Genomic DNA, 13,261 nt, shown 5'->3' on the forward strand with positions numbered 1-13,261 from the left:
ACTTCATTCCTCTGTCCTTTCTGACTTGAGTATCTCTGTTAACGTTTAGAGGAGATTAGGGGAACCGTCACTACACACTATGACAAGAAATACACACACCTAGGGACTCCAGGCTAATCTTAAAATAATAAATGGACTTGAAGGGTTAGGGATTCCTAACTCTTCAAAAGCCTGATTTTAAATCTATTATCTTGAAAATTCATCAAGTGTCTGCCTGGTATTGGTAAAGTGTTAACCATCAGAGAAATGAAAATTAAAACCACAATGAGCTATCACCTCACACCTACAGGAATGGCTATCACATAAAAGAACACACATAACACATGTTGGTAAGGACGTGGAGCAGACGGAATCCTCATACACTGTTGGTGGGAATGTAAATCGGTGCAGCCACGTGGAGAACAGAATGGCAGTTTCTCAAAAAGCTAAAAATAGAACTATCACATGACCCAGTAATTCCACACCTGTGTATATATCAAAAAAATTTTTTTTAATGAAAATACTAATTCAAAAGGATACATGCACCCCAATGTTCACAGCAGCATTATTTACAATTACCAAGATACAGAAGCAACTTAAGAGTCCATCAACAGACAAATGATAGAGAAGGTATCATAATGGCATACTACTCAGCCATAAAAAGAATGAAATTTTGCACCTTGCAACAAAGTGGATGGACTTGGAATGTATAAGTCTGAGCGAAGTAAGTCAGGCAGAGAAAGACAAATACTATATGAAGTCACTTATGTGGAATCCAAAAACATTAGTGAATATAATGAAAAAGAAACGGGCTCACAGATATAAAGAGCAAACTAGCAGTTATCAGTGGGGAGAGAAGAGGGGAAAGATGTAGGATAGGCGTAGGGGATTAGGAGGCACAACTATTATGGGTAAGTAAGAAAGCTTCAAGGATGTATTGTACAACAGGGGAATTTAGTCAGTTGCTGCTGCTCTAACTATAAATGGAATGGACTTTCCTGGTGGCTTAGACAGTAAAGAATCTGCCCGCAGTGTGGGAGACCTGGGGTCCATCCCTGGGTCAGGAAGATCCCCTGCAGAAGGGAATGGCAAACTACTCCAGTATTCTTGCCTGGACAATTCAATGGACAGAGCCTGGCAGGCTACAGTTCATGGAGCACAAAGAGTTGACATGACTGAGCGACTAACACTTTCACTTTATAAATGGAATGTGTTGTGTATGTATGTTCAGTTGCCAAGTCATGTCTGAGTCTTGAATACAACCTTTTAAATTGTGATCACTATGATGTACACCTGTAATTTATGTGATATTGTACATCAACTACACTTCCATTTAAAAAATTTAAAAAAAAAAGATACTACTCAAAAAGAAACAATGAAAATCACCAGACCAGACATACTCAAAGGATAGGGAAACAGACCCCACCCAGTAGTGAGAGAAACTACAAAATATTGTCACCAAATTTTTCAAGCTACCATGGTACAATAAGAGCTGAATTAATCCATTAAACACTTTTTGCAAAGTCCCACTCAGCATCATCTATTTGCACATCATAGAAGGCAATGGCGGGAGAAGGCAATGGCAACCCACTCCAGTACTGTTGCCCGGAAAATCCCATGGATGGAGGAGCCTGGTGGGCTGCAGTCCATGGGGTCGCTAAGAGTTGGACACGACTGAGCAACTTCACTTTCACTTTTCACTTTCATGCATTGGAGAAGGAAATGGCAACCCACTCCAGTGTTCTTGCCTGGAGAATCCCAGGGACGGTGGAGCCTGATGGGCTGCCGTATATGGGGTTGCACAGAGTCAGACACGACTGAAGTGACTTAGCAGCAGCAGCAGTCTATACCTAGCTACAAGGGAGGCAAGGAAATGAAATCTTTCTATTGGGCCCATGATTATCCAAAATAAAACCAGGATGTTGATAGAAAAGTAGAAAGGGAAAAGGGATTGGAGAGGTAAGCAATCAGCATTCTCTGTCACTTTGATCATTTCCCAATTTATGTGCGACTTTCTGAGTCTGTTTTCTTAACCCTTAAATAAATAGACCCAAAAGTAATATCTGCTTTCATTGTATGTTGTGGCATCGTGCTCGTGTCATCATCACTTCAGTCATGTCCAACTCTTATGCACTATAACCCTTCAGGGTCCTCTGTCCACAGAATTCTCCAGGCAAGAATACTGGAGTGAGTTGCCGTGTCCTCCTCCAGGTGATCTTCCCAACCCAGGGATGGAACCCACATCTCGTGCGTCTCCTGCACTGCTGAGCCACTGGGGAAGCCCTGGATGTGGCATAACATGTGTCTAATAAATTTAAGCCTATCTTGTTTCAAAATAACTTACTGAAATCTGGTATGACCAGAATCTGAAATCTACTGACATGAGATGCTAGAGATCATCCCAAATAGGAGATTCAACTGATGAAAAAGATGGTGAACAAGTGGTAAGATGTACAGTAATGTGCTAACTACACATGTACACAGATAACACTGAGAGCTCAGACAAGGAGCAAACTCAATCTTCAACTGGAGGACATGTTTTTTAATGTAATAAAAAATACTTCATTCTTAAAATATTTGCTTATTTATTTATTTGGCTGCATCGAGTCTTAGTTGCAGCACATAGGATCTTCACTGCAGCATGTGGGACATTCATATGAAACTAAAATAATGTTATATGTTGATTATTCAGTTCAGGTCAGTCGCTCAGTCATGTCCGACTCCTTGTGACCCCATGGACTGCAGTACACCAGGCCTCCCTGTCCATCACCAACTCCCGGAGTTTACTCAAACTCATGTCCATTGAGGTGGTGATGCCATCCAACCATCTCATTCTCTGTCATCCCCTTCTCCTCTTGCCTTCAATCTTTCCCAGTATCAGGGACTTTTCCAATGATCCAGTTCCTCACATCAGGTGGCCAAAGTATTGGAGATTCAGCTTCAGCATCAGTCCTTCAAATGAATATTCAGGAATGATCTCCTTTAGAATGGACTGGTTGGATCCCCTTGCAGTCCAAGGGACTCTCAAGAGTCTTCTCCAACACCACAGTTCAAAAGCATCAACTCTTTGGCACTCAGCTTTCTTTATAGTCCAACTCTCACATCCATACATGTTCATATACTTCAACTTAAAAAAAAAAAAAACAGCATTTAAACAACTTAAAAAACAGCATTCAGCCTGTGCCAGCTCCTGTTCTAGACAGTGAGGACACAGCATAAAGATGGCTCTCCTAGGAGATAATATCATAAAGTAATTACTGCTCTATGAAAATAGAGTGACCTGGCAGGAAGTGCTAAAGGAGGTTCCGAAATGGGTGACTAGTCAAGACAGACCTCTTTGCAATGATGACTTTTGGTGAAAACTATATACTGGAGAGAAGCCAGGTATGCAAAGGTCTGCCTTTCAGGCAGGGGTAACAGTCCTAAGGTGGAAACCAGCTACAAAGAGAACAAGACACAATGTGACCAAAGTGGAAAAGAGCCACGGAAGATGAGATTGGATATGTTTGGGTAAGTATCAAACTAAACATGTATTCATAGGTCATGATAAATGGTTGAATTTTGTACTAGCTACATTGAAAATTAGAAGAATTCAAAACATAAGTGTGAGATTATATTATTTATGTTTTTTAAAAGTCACTGTTTTCTACAGAATAAATGTCTGAATATCAGGGGGCAAGGAGTTTGGGGGATTGATTGGGGGACTGGGACTGGCATATATACAGTACTATGTATAAAAAAGATAACTAATATTGCTGCTGCTGCTGCTGCTAAGTCGCTTCAGTCGTGTCTGACTCTGTGCGACCCCATGGACTGCAGCCTTCCAGGCTCCTCCATCCACGTGATTTTCCAGGCAAGAGTACTGGAGTGGGTTGCCATTCCCTTCTCCATAACTAATACTATTTTATATAAAATAGCTAACTAATGAGAACTGACTGTATAGCATGGAAACTCTACTCAATGCTGTGTGGTGACCTAAATGAGAAGGAAATCCAAGGAAGAGGGGATATATGTATATGACAGATTTACTTTGCTGTACAGCAGAAACTACAAGAACACTGTAAAGCAACTATACTCCAATTAAAAATAATAATATAAAAATAAAAGTCACTGTTCTGTAAACAATAGATTATAGGTATAGGAGGCTAAAGGAGGAAGAAAACTAAATCAAGAACTAGGAACCTAGTACATTCACCAACTGAAAGGCAATTATGCTCCCTTTGTTTTCATGTAATTAAGTAAGAGTAATGCTAAACAGAGAGCAGCACTTCACTCTATCTGGTATATACATCCTACGTTCCATTCATTCTCTCATTCATCCATTCTACAGACATTTTACAGGACATTTTATGTTCTAGGCACTGGTACTAATCAACAGAGTATAAGATCATCCCCAGTGCCTTAGGCAATCTGATCCCAGGAAATATGAATGAAAGAACTACCAAAAAAAATACCTAATATCCTATCTTAAGCTACATGGAATAGCTATGATCAAATATTGTCAATCAGATATCATCTGGCTCTACATTCTATGACTCTATGATCAGTTCAGTTGAATTGTTCAGTCCTGTTCAGTTCTTTGTGACCCCATAGACTGCAGCACACCAGGCCTCCCTGTCCATCACCAACTCCAGGAGCTTACTCAAACTCAGGTCCAGAGTCCATGATGCCATCCAACCATCTCATCCTCTGTTGTCCACTTCTCCTCTTGCCTTCAATCTTTCCCTGCATCAGGGTCTTTTCAAATGAGTCAGCTCTTCACATCAAGTGGTCAAAGTATTGGAGTTTCAGCTTTAGCATCAGTCCTTCAAATGAATATTCAGGACTGATTTCCTTTAGGATGGACTGGTTGGATCTCCTTGCAGTTCAAGGGATTCTCAAGAGTCTTCTCCAACACCACAGTTCAAAAGCATCAACTCTTTGGCGCTAAGCTTTATTGTCCAACTCTCACATCCATTCATGACTACTGGAAAAACCATAGCCTTGACTAGATGGATCTTTCTTGGCAAAGTAATGTCTCTGCTTTTCAATATGCTATCTAGGTTGGTCATAAGTTTTCTTCCAAGGAGCAAGCATCTTTTAATTTCATGGCTGAAGTCACCATCTGCAGTGATTTTGGAGCCCAAAAAATAAAGTCTGTCACTGTTTCCACTGTTTGCCCATCTATTTGCCATGAAGTGAAGGGACAGGATGCTATGATCTTTGTTTTCTGAATGTTGAGCTTTAAGCCAACTTTTTCACTCTCCTCTTTCACTTTCATCAAGAGGCTCTTTAGTTCTTCACTTTCTGCCATAAGGGTAGTGTCATCTGCATATCTGAGGTTATTGATATTTCTCCCAGCAATCTTGATTCCAGCTTGTGCTTCACCCAGCCCAGCATTTCTCATGATGTACTCTGCATATAAGTTAAATAAGCAGGGTTAAATATACAGTTAAATATTAATATAAGTTAAATAATAAGGTTAAATATACAGCCTTGATGTACTCCTTATCCTATTTGGAACCAGTCTGTTGTTCTATGTCCAATTCTAATCATTGCTTCCTGACGTACATACAGATTTCTCAAGAGGCAGGTCAGGTGGTGGTCTGGTATTCCCAACTCTTGAGAATTTTCCACAGTTTACTGTGAGCCACACAGTCAAAGGCTTTGGCATAGTCAATAAAGCAGAAATAGATGTTTTTCTGAAACTCTCTTGCTTTTTTTGATGATCCAACAGAGGTTGGCAATTTGATCTCTGGTTCCTCTGCCTTTTCTAAAACCAGCGTGCACATCTGGAAGTTCACGGTTCATGTATTATTGAAGCCTGGCTTGGAGAACTTTGAGCATTACTTTACTAGCATGTGAGATGAGTGCAATTGTGCGGTAGTTTGAGCATTCTTTGGCATTGCCTTCTTAGGGATTGGAATGAACACTGATCTTTTCAGCCCTGTGGCCACTGCTGCATGTTCCAAATTTGCTGGCATATTGAGTGCAGCACTTTCACAGCATCATCTCCCAGGATTTGAAATAGCTCAACTGGAATTCCATCACCTCCACTAGCTTTGTTCATAGTGATGCTTCCTAAGGCTCACTTGACTTCACATTCCAGGATGTCTGGTTCTAGGTGAGTGATCATACCATCGTGATTATCTGGGTTGTGAAGATCTTTTTTGTACAGTTCTTCTGTGTATTCTTGGTACCTCTTCTTAATATATTCTGCTTCTGTCAGGTCCATACCATTTCTGTCCTTTACTGAGCTCATCTTTGCGTGAAATGTTCCCTTGGTATGTCTAATTTTCTTGAAGAGATCTCTAGTCTTTCCCATTCTATTGTTTTCCTCTATTTCTTTGCACTGATCACTGAGGAAGGCTTTCTTATCTCTCCTTGCTATTCTTTGGAAGTCTGCATTCAAATGGGTATCTTTCCTTTTCTCCTTTGCTTTTGGCTTCTCTTCTTTTCACAGCTATTTGTAAGGCCTCCTCAGACAGCAATTTTGCTTTTTTGCATTTCTTTTTGTTGGGGATGGTCTTGCTCCCTGTCTCCTATACAATGTCATGAACCTCTGTCCATAGTTCATCAGGCACTCTGTCTATCAGATCTAGTCCTTTAGATCTATGATAGTTTTATGGTATTTTAAAAGAGTTTTTAATAAATTACTTTTGGGAAGTAACATGCTGAGAGAAATATGGAAACTCAAATATGGAAACATTTTATTCATCATACTATAAAAATAAACTTTTAAATGAAATCATTATGGACAAATTGGAAAAGATTCTAGGAATTTTTTCCAAGATTTCTTACCTTTTCCCTCAGAGAATTTATCTGATCTGGTGTCTTTAGAATGCCCAAATCCTTACTGCCAGTACAATATTTATAAAACTCTATAAGTTTTAGGTTGGAAAACACAATTTGGCTTTACAACCAAGTACAATCTGCTCAAAATTTGTAAAGGGTCTGTGACATTATTGCTGACTCCTCAGGAGAAGAAAATACAATCAGCTAGAACTCCTAATCCTCACACCTCAAACACATACATACTGTGATCATTAACTGGATCATTAATGAAAACAACTGCTATTCCAATCTGAACTGAAGATGACTGCAACTGGGAAATTTTAACTTCTAATGACCTACCGACATTAATAAGTTTTCAGTAATTCTAAATATATCTGAAAACTGAAAAGAAGATATTATTGCATTAAGAAGCTAGATTTCATCAACACATTTTGTCTCTCATTAAATTTCATGAAACCTGGAAATACTGTGAAGTATTTTGAATTGTGAAAACACCTTCATCAGTGGAGACAAACCGGTCTATCTATTCTAATGAACAAGACGACAGAGCCACGGAACAGATGTGAACTCTTATGGACCTCCTGGTTCTCCAGGGCATGCTCCAAATCTGTCAATTCCAGCCCAAAACATTGCCTAAATAAAGCATAATGTTGTAAAATGTGTCCCCAGAGGATCATTCTGCGCTTAACTACAGGTTCACCAGCTTAGCAACCCCAGGCCTAGAAACTCACCAGCACAGACCACAATAGCACATACCCAGATGGCTTGGTCCTTCAAGCTAAAATACGCATAGTCAGAGCAGAATGTAAGTATGTGGTATGACTCAAGAGTCACCAAAATGGTTTACAGAAGGACAAAAACAGATCTAGTAAATAAAATATTTATTTTTAGTTAAAATGTCAAGATGATTGAAACTACCAAATTTGAGCAAAACTTCTGCTGGATCAAAGAGTACAGGTAAACTTGACTGTCCACGTGTCCTAATGGAGAAAAATCCCCAAAAGAAGGGAACAGAAGACAAGTTAGAATTAATGTGAATAAAGTCAACTCTTGCTGCTGCTGCCTAGCAAAGCAGGGCCATGGGGTTGGAATAGAGGAAGGGGGGAAATAAGGTTAAGAGCTAAGGGTTACAGACAGAAAAATCAGGCATAAAATATTGGGATAATAAGCTATCCAAATACTTACTCTTGGCTGCCTTGCTCTCAAAGGTCACAAGAGCATGTGGTATGGACTATGCTCACCTATATCCAAGATTGTTTAATGATCTAAATAACCAGTTTCCAACTGCAGTCTTTTCTTTACAGTCTAAATGAATACAAGAAAAAAAAAAAAGATTAGGTATTCAGTACTTGGAAGCCATTTCCTGGATTTATTTAACAAATTGATCCATTTATAACAAATTAATAAAGCACTGATAATTGATTTTTGGGATTCATTAAAACTGAACTAATGCCATGCTCTGAAACCATCACCTGGGGGTAAGATACTCACTGTATTAATAGAAGCTAATTTCTTAAAGTAATAAAGTTTTCCTTTTGGTCAAGTCTGTTTAGTTTAAATGTGAGTTTATTAAAGTTGGCTTAAAAGGTTAAGTCAATAGCAAAATTGGTGGTTGCTATTTTCAAAGATTTTTTTTTAAAAAAACTACTCTGAAAGTAACAAATGCTCTAAGACTCAAATTTGGCTGGATCTTTTAAGATGGATTGAGGTTTAGATCTGAACTGGAGGTTCCTGTGTTCTATATACAACATCTGACAGACATGCTCTGCAGGACGTTCAGTTTAGAGCTGAAAAAGTTCCTAGGCTGCATGACAGTGAGAATTATGGAGAACAGCCCTGATTTGTGGCTATCATCCCACTGATGATGACAAACTTTAAATGATAACCTGTTTCTCTCATTTCACAAAAGTAACAAATCTGGTGGCTCCTTAGACAAAGGCTGACGGTTCAGGGTCACAAAAAGCAGAACTAGGATGACTGGGGTGATATAACATGTTGATGCTACTGCTAATAGGTCCCTAATTTTTCCATTTAAACAGATATATTTTCCTCACATTAATTATACATCTCAATGTTACTAAGTTTTCATCATGTGGAAATGGTGTCCCCATTACATAACTAGTCCATGTAAGTTACTGATGCTCAGCTGAGATATTAGCTTGCTACTACTGCTGCTAAGTCGCTTCAGTCGTGTCCAACTCTGTACGACCTCATAGACGGCAGCCCACCAGGCTCCCCCGTCCCTGGGATTCTCCAGGCAAGAACACTGGAGTGAGTTGCCATTTCCTTCTCCAATGCACGAAAGTGAAAAGTGAAAGTGAGGTTGCTCAGTGTGTCCAACTCTTCACAATCCCATGGACTGCAGCCCATCAGGTTCCTCCGTCCATGGGATTTTCCAGGCAAGAGTGCTGGAGTGGGGTGCCATTGCCTTCTCTGGAGATATTAGCTTAATTTTTATTAAAAATTCCCTTGTCATGTCAGTACATTATAATATTCCTTTATTCCCATTTTAAAAACAAAATAATTTGAGAAAATTTAATATTGGAAAGTACAGAACCACTTTTATGTATCAGGTTATGTCTTAAAAGTTAGGCACTGAGTTTGATTCAACCACTCAAAATTCCACATGAACCTGGAAAGAAAAATCTGCAAATGTGAAAAACCAATGCAGTACCAAGACAGAGTTTGTTTACAACTCTGTTGATAGATCTTGGGATTCCAACAGAACTAGAAATTCATGTAAAAAAGTCAGGAAATACTTCCTCAAAAATGTCATACTGACTTTGACCATACCCTCAACAGTCCAGGTATTGTGCCCCTGTGCTCTTGGTTGTCTCAAACTTCAACATTCATATCGAATGATTGTCTCTCCCTCTTTTTTAACTCTTAAAAGACAAAATCAGGGTTTGCATTTTCCTACCTCTCATGGTAAAGACTGTGTCTTCCTTGGTCCTTCAACTTTACAAGACCAATGTGCTTCCACATCTCCTGATCTAAAGAAGCAAATCATCTGAGTTTACCACCAGGAGAGTAGTCCCCCTCCCTCCCATCTCTTCCAGACTATAAACCTCTTGGACCAAGCCGTGCAGCAGAGTGGGGGGAAGGAAGGGGTAAGACAGAGTGAGAACTCACTGCAGTGTTAGTAGGAGTCATCAGCAACAATAAATCTCACTTTTCATGTGGCCCAATCTGCTGGGAATCATTTGAAGCAGCAACTACTTTCTAGCCCTGCTCAGAAGCTTTGTTTAGCATCCTCTCTTTGTATTTGGTCTGGTCATAAATTATTTGCTCACCTGAACAGCTTAAGCACCTACCTTGAGAGTACTGTCATCAAGCAAGGGGAATTAATTTAAGACATGCCACATCTATCTACCTATCAAAAAAAAAGGAAGTGGGGTACTGTATACTAGTTACATCTGGGTTGCCCTTGTAGTCTTATTACTCCTGTTTGTTACACAGAACTCTACCACAAATGAGAAATATAATTGTAAGGATAAATAGGCTAAAATAAGTCCAATTTGCTCCCAATTAGCAATGCCAATTTAGCACCATATGTGTGACCCTGGAACTCACAGTCTCCCACATTTGGGACACATTTTTTAAATCTTCCAAATTTTTTTACAGAAAAATACAAAAAGAAGTTGGTTCCAGCTGGGACTTCACTCCCTGTGTGTAAAGGTACTACGATTTTCCAGCCTTGGGTCTGGCAACATTGATGTTTATTCATAACATTAATTGTAAATTGAAATAAAACTAATAACAAAATAGGATTAGACAACATGCTATTTTATAGTAAATGAAAATTTTCATATTTTAAAGGTTTTACACAGTCCTATTAATTCATTTTTAAACTATTTTATCAGCTTAAACACTGGCTAGAACTACAGAGACCTATCTTTCTAGTCTAACTATCTGCTTAAATTTTATAAGACTTTCATTTCCACCCAGAAAGGGAATGTGAGTCATTGTCAAAGCAGCATCTGTATAATGTCTGATGGTTGATGGGATGGGTTCATGGCTTAAGGAATGTTGTTTATAGCAGAGAGATTTGAAGTTGGATTCCCCTGGACAACAGTGATACAAACAAACTCCTAATCTACCAAAAAACATTAGTCATAAAGTGATAAGTGGTTCTTTTAATAACCAGGTCTGACCCCTCCATTCTTATAGCTTCTCTTTGGTCTGCCATTCCTAGAATGCCAAAAGAAATGAACTTTTATGCAAAATTCCCTCAATATTTCTCAGTTACAGGGGCAAGAAATATTATTTGACTCTTCAAGACATGCAGGGCCTTCACCACACACTAGCTCCACACTGCCTGCCTGCTGTTCATGCATGAAAAGACATTCTGTCCACTTAATTTTAGCTCCTTCTCAGCCATATTTTTTACATTTCCCCATGCTGAGTAGGCAAGTTCCCTCTGCTGAACTATATTAATCAGAAACTATGTTAGGCCTCCTCTTGGGCACACCTCCCAATCACAAGCAGCCAATAAGCAAGCCTTAATAAAGCAAAAATTGAAAAGCAACCAATCCTTATAATTGCTACTAGTCATTGCTGTGCTTTTTTTTTTCAAAGGTTTATCCCTCTTGCGGAAAAGTTAAGTTGTTCCTGGACAACGTCAAGCTTAAAGCAGCTGCAGAAGGTGATTCTCTAAGAGAGATATTTATGTGATAAGACTAAGAATATCAAGAAGCTTCTAAAAAAAAATTCCTTTAAGGTTCTTCATACAATGTTCTTTAAAATACAAATAAGCATGGAAGGGTTATGCGATGGATGAGATGATCATGCCCCGCCCCCAAACTTTATTAATTTATGTTGAAACTCCTAATCCCCAATGTGATATTATTTGGAGATGGAACCATTAGGAAGTAATTAGGTCATGAGTGTGAAATCCACATGATGGTATTGGTGCCCTCATAAAGAGAAACAAGAGAACTTGGTTCCCCTCTCTGGTCTCTGCCATATGAAAATACAATGAGAAGATGGTTGTCTGCAAACCAGGAAGAGGACCTTCAACCAAGAATCCAACCATGCTGGCACACTGATCTCAAATTTCAGCCTCCGAAACTGTGAGATATACAGGTTTGCTGTTTAAGCCACCTAGTCTAAGGTATTCTGTTATAACAAAGCAAACTCAGCAAACTAATCACATGACAAAGTCAGAGACTCATAAAATATTTTCCTCTTTTACAGGCTTATAAAGGCACAAAGATTGAGAGTCAAGGTGGTAGGGGGAAGGTATTCAAAAAAGTGAGATGACGCTCACAGAAAGCTGCTGCTGCTGCTAAGTCGCTTCAGTAGTGTCCGACTCTATGCGACCCCATGGATGGCAGCCCACCAGGCTCCCCCGTCTCTGGGATTCTCCAGGGAAGAACACTGGAGTGGGTTGCCATTTCCTTCTCCATACAGAATACCTAATTAAAAATGGTTCCCATCCCAGATAGTCACATTTTGTTCATGACACTGAACCTACTCTAAACTACACTGAACAGTAATTCATCTTGATTTACACACTTTATTTTAGTCACTCATTTTAGGTTTGTCTTTTCATGAGATGGTTTATAGCAGCTCCAGAATTTGTTATTCTCTTAGAGTACAATGCTTGTTATTGAAGGTTCCACAAAGTTCTTTAAATTAAAAAGGTACCAGGAAAATTTGAGTCATCATAAGCATGATCATCTAAAAAGAATTTCAAAGTCAATAAAATTACTTTCACTTTAACACTACAAAAACAATTTAAATAAATGATGAGAAACTATCCAAAAATGCCTAAGACAAGTTCTATGTCATACTTTTTTGAACACTTTTTAATATCACTTAAGATTTTTCCATACTTTTCATGACTCTATGAACAATGATAATTTTTACATAATGAATTAGAATGAAATGAATTTATAAAGAAAAGCATAATGTAGATATAAGCTGGAAAGCAATGAAAGAATGTTCATCAATTAATAGTTCCAATTTTACATTACAATTTGTAGACCAAACTTTAGTCTCTTCTCTTCTATTTTCCCAAACCACTTCTAGGTGAATGCTTGTTGTTCATCACACACACAATAAAAGTATCAATAAGCTCCAAAAGTTCTCCTTTGGTTTTTATCTTAGAGATGCCAGGTGCAACTTGGAATTTCTTGTCACTACTAAATTATTTGTTTTAATTAACAGTTTTAGGAAAATAATAGCTGATAGTACACATCTCTAAGTAAAAGTTGAGCAAAGGTAGTATAGAATGCCATTCTTAAGAGGTTATTGGTTAATTTCATAATTTTGCATGAAAAGTGGTAGCTACATGTTTTTGTTGCTGTTTTGTTGGCATTTAGAATATACTAGTAACAAAGAATATATGTAAATATCCTAATTCCTATTAGGAATTAGGATATTTGAGTGAGAAATATATTCAAATATCTCTTTTTGATATTTTGTCCTGCTATAAGATACTTTATTACCATTTGGTCCCAATTTCTTACTGGTATCAGCTTTGTGTGTGTTAGTAGCTCAGGCA

General features: G+C 38.5%; 1 long non-coding RNA gene across 1 annotated transcript in view; it reads right to left on the bottom strand.

Annotated features, from left to right (window-relative positions):
* Positions 1-563: 563 nt before the first annotated feature.
* The window catches only part of LOC138990431 (uncharacterized), a 40,336-nt gene continuing 27,638 nt past the window's right edge, over positions 564-13,261 (bottom strand). The window contains exons 2-3 of the long non-coding RNA XR_011466533.1: positions 7,939-8,058; positions 564-3,106 (exon numbers count right to left, since the gene is read on the bottom strand). This is a non-coding gene — a long non-coding RNA (uncharacterized lncRNA). The remainder of the gene's footprint in view (positions 3,107-7,938; positions 8,059-13,261) is intronic.

Source organism: Bos mutus, chromosome 2, assembly GCF_027580195.1.
Source record: "Bos mutus isolate GX-2022 chromosome 2, NWIPB_WYAK_1.1, whole genome shotgun sequence".
Lineage (NCBI taxonomy): Eukaryota > Metazoa > Chordata > Mammalia > Artiodactyla > Bovidae > Bos > Bos mutus.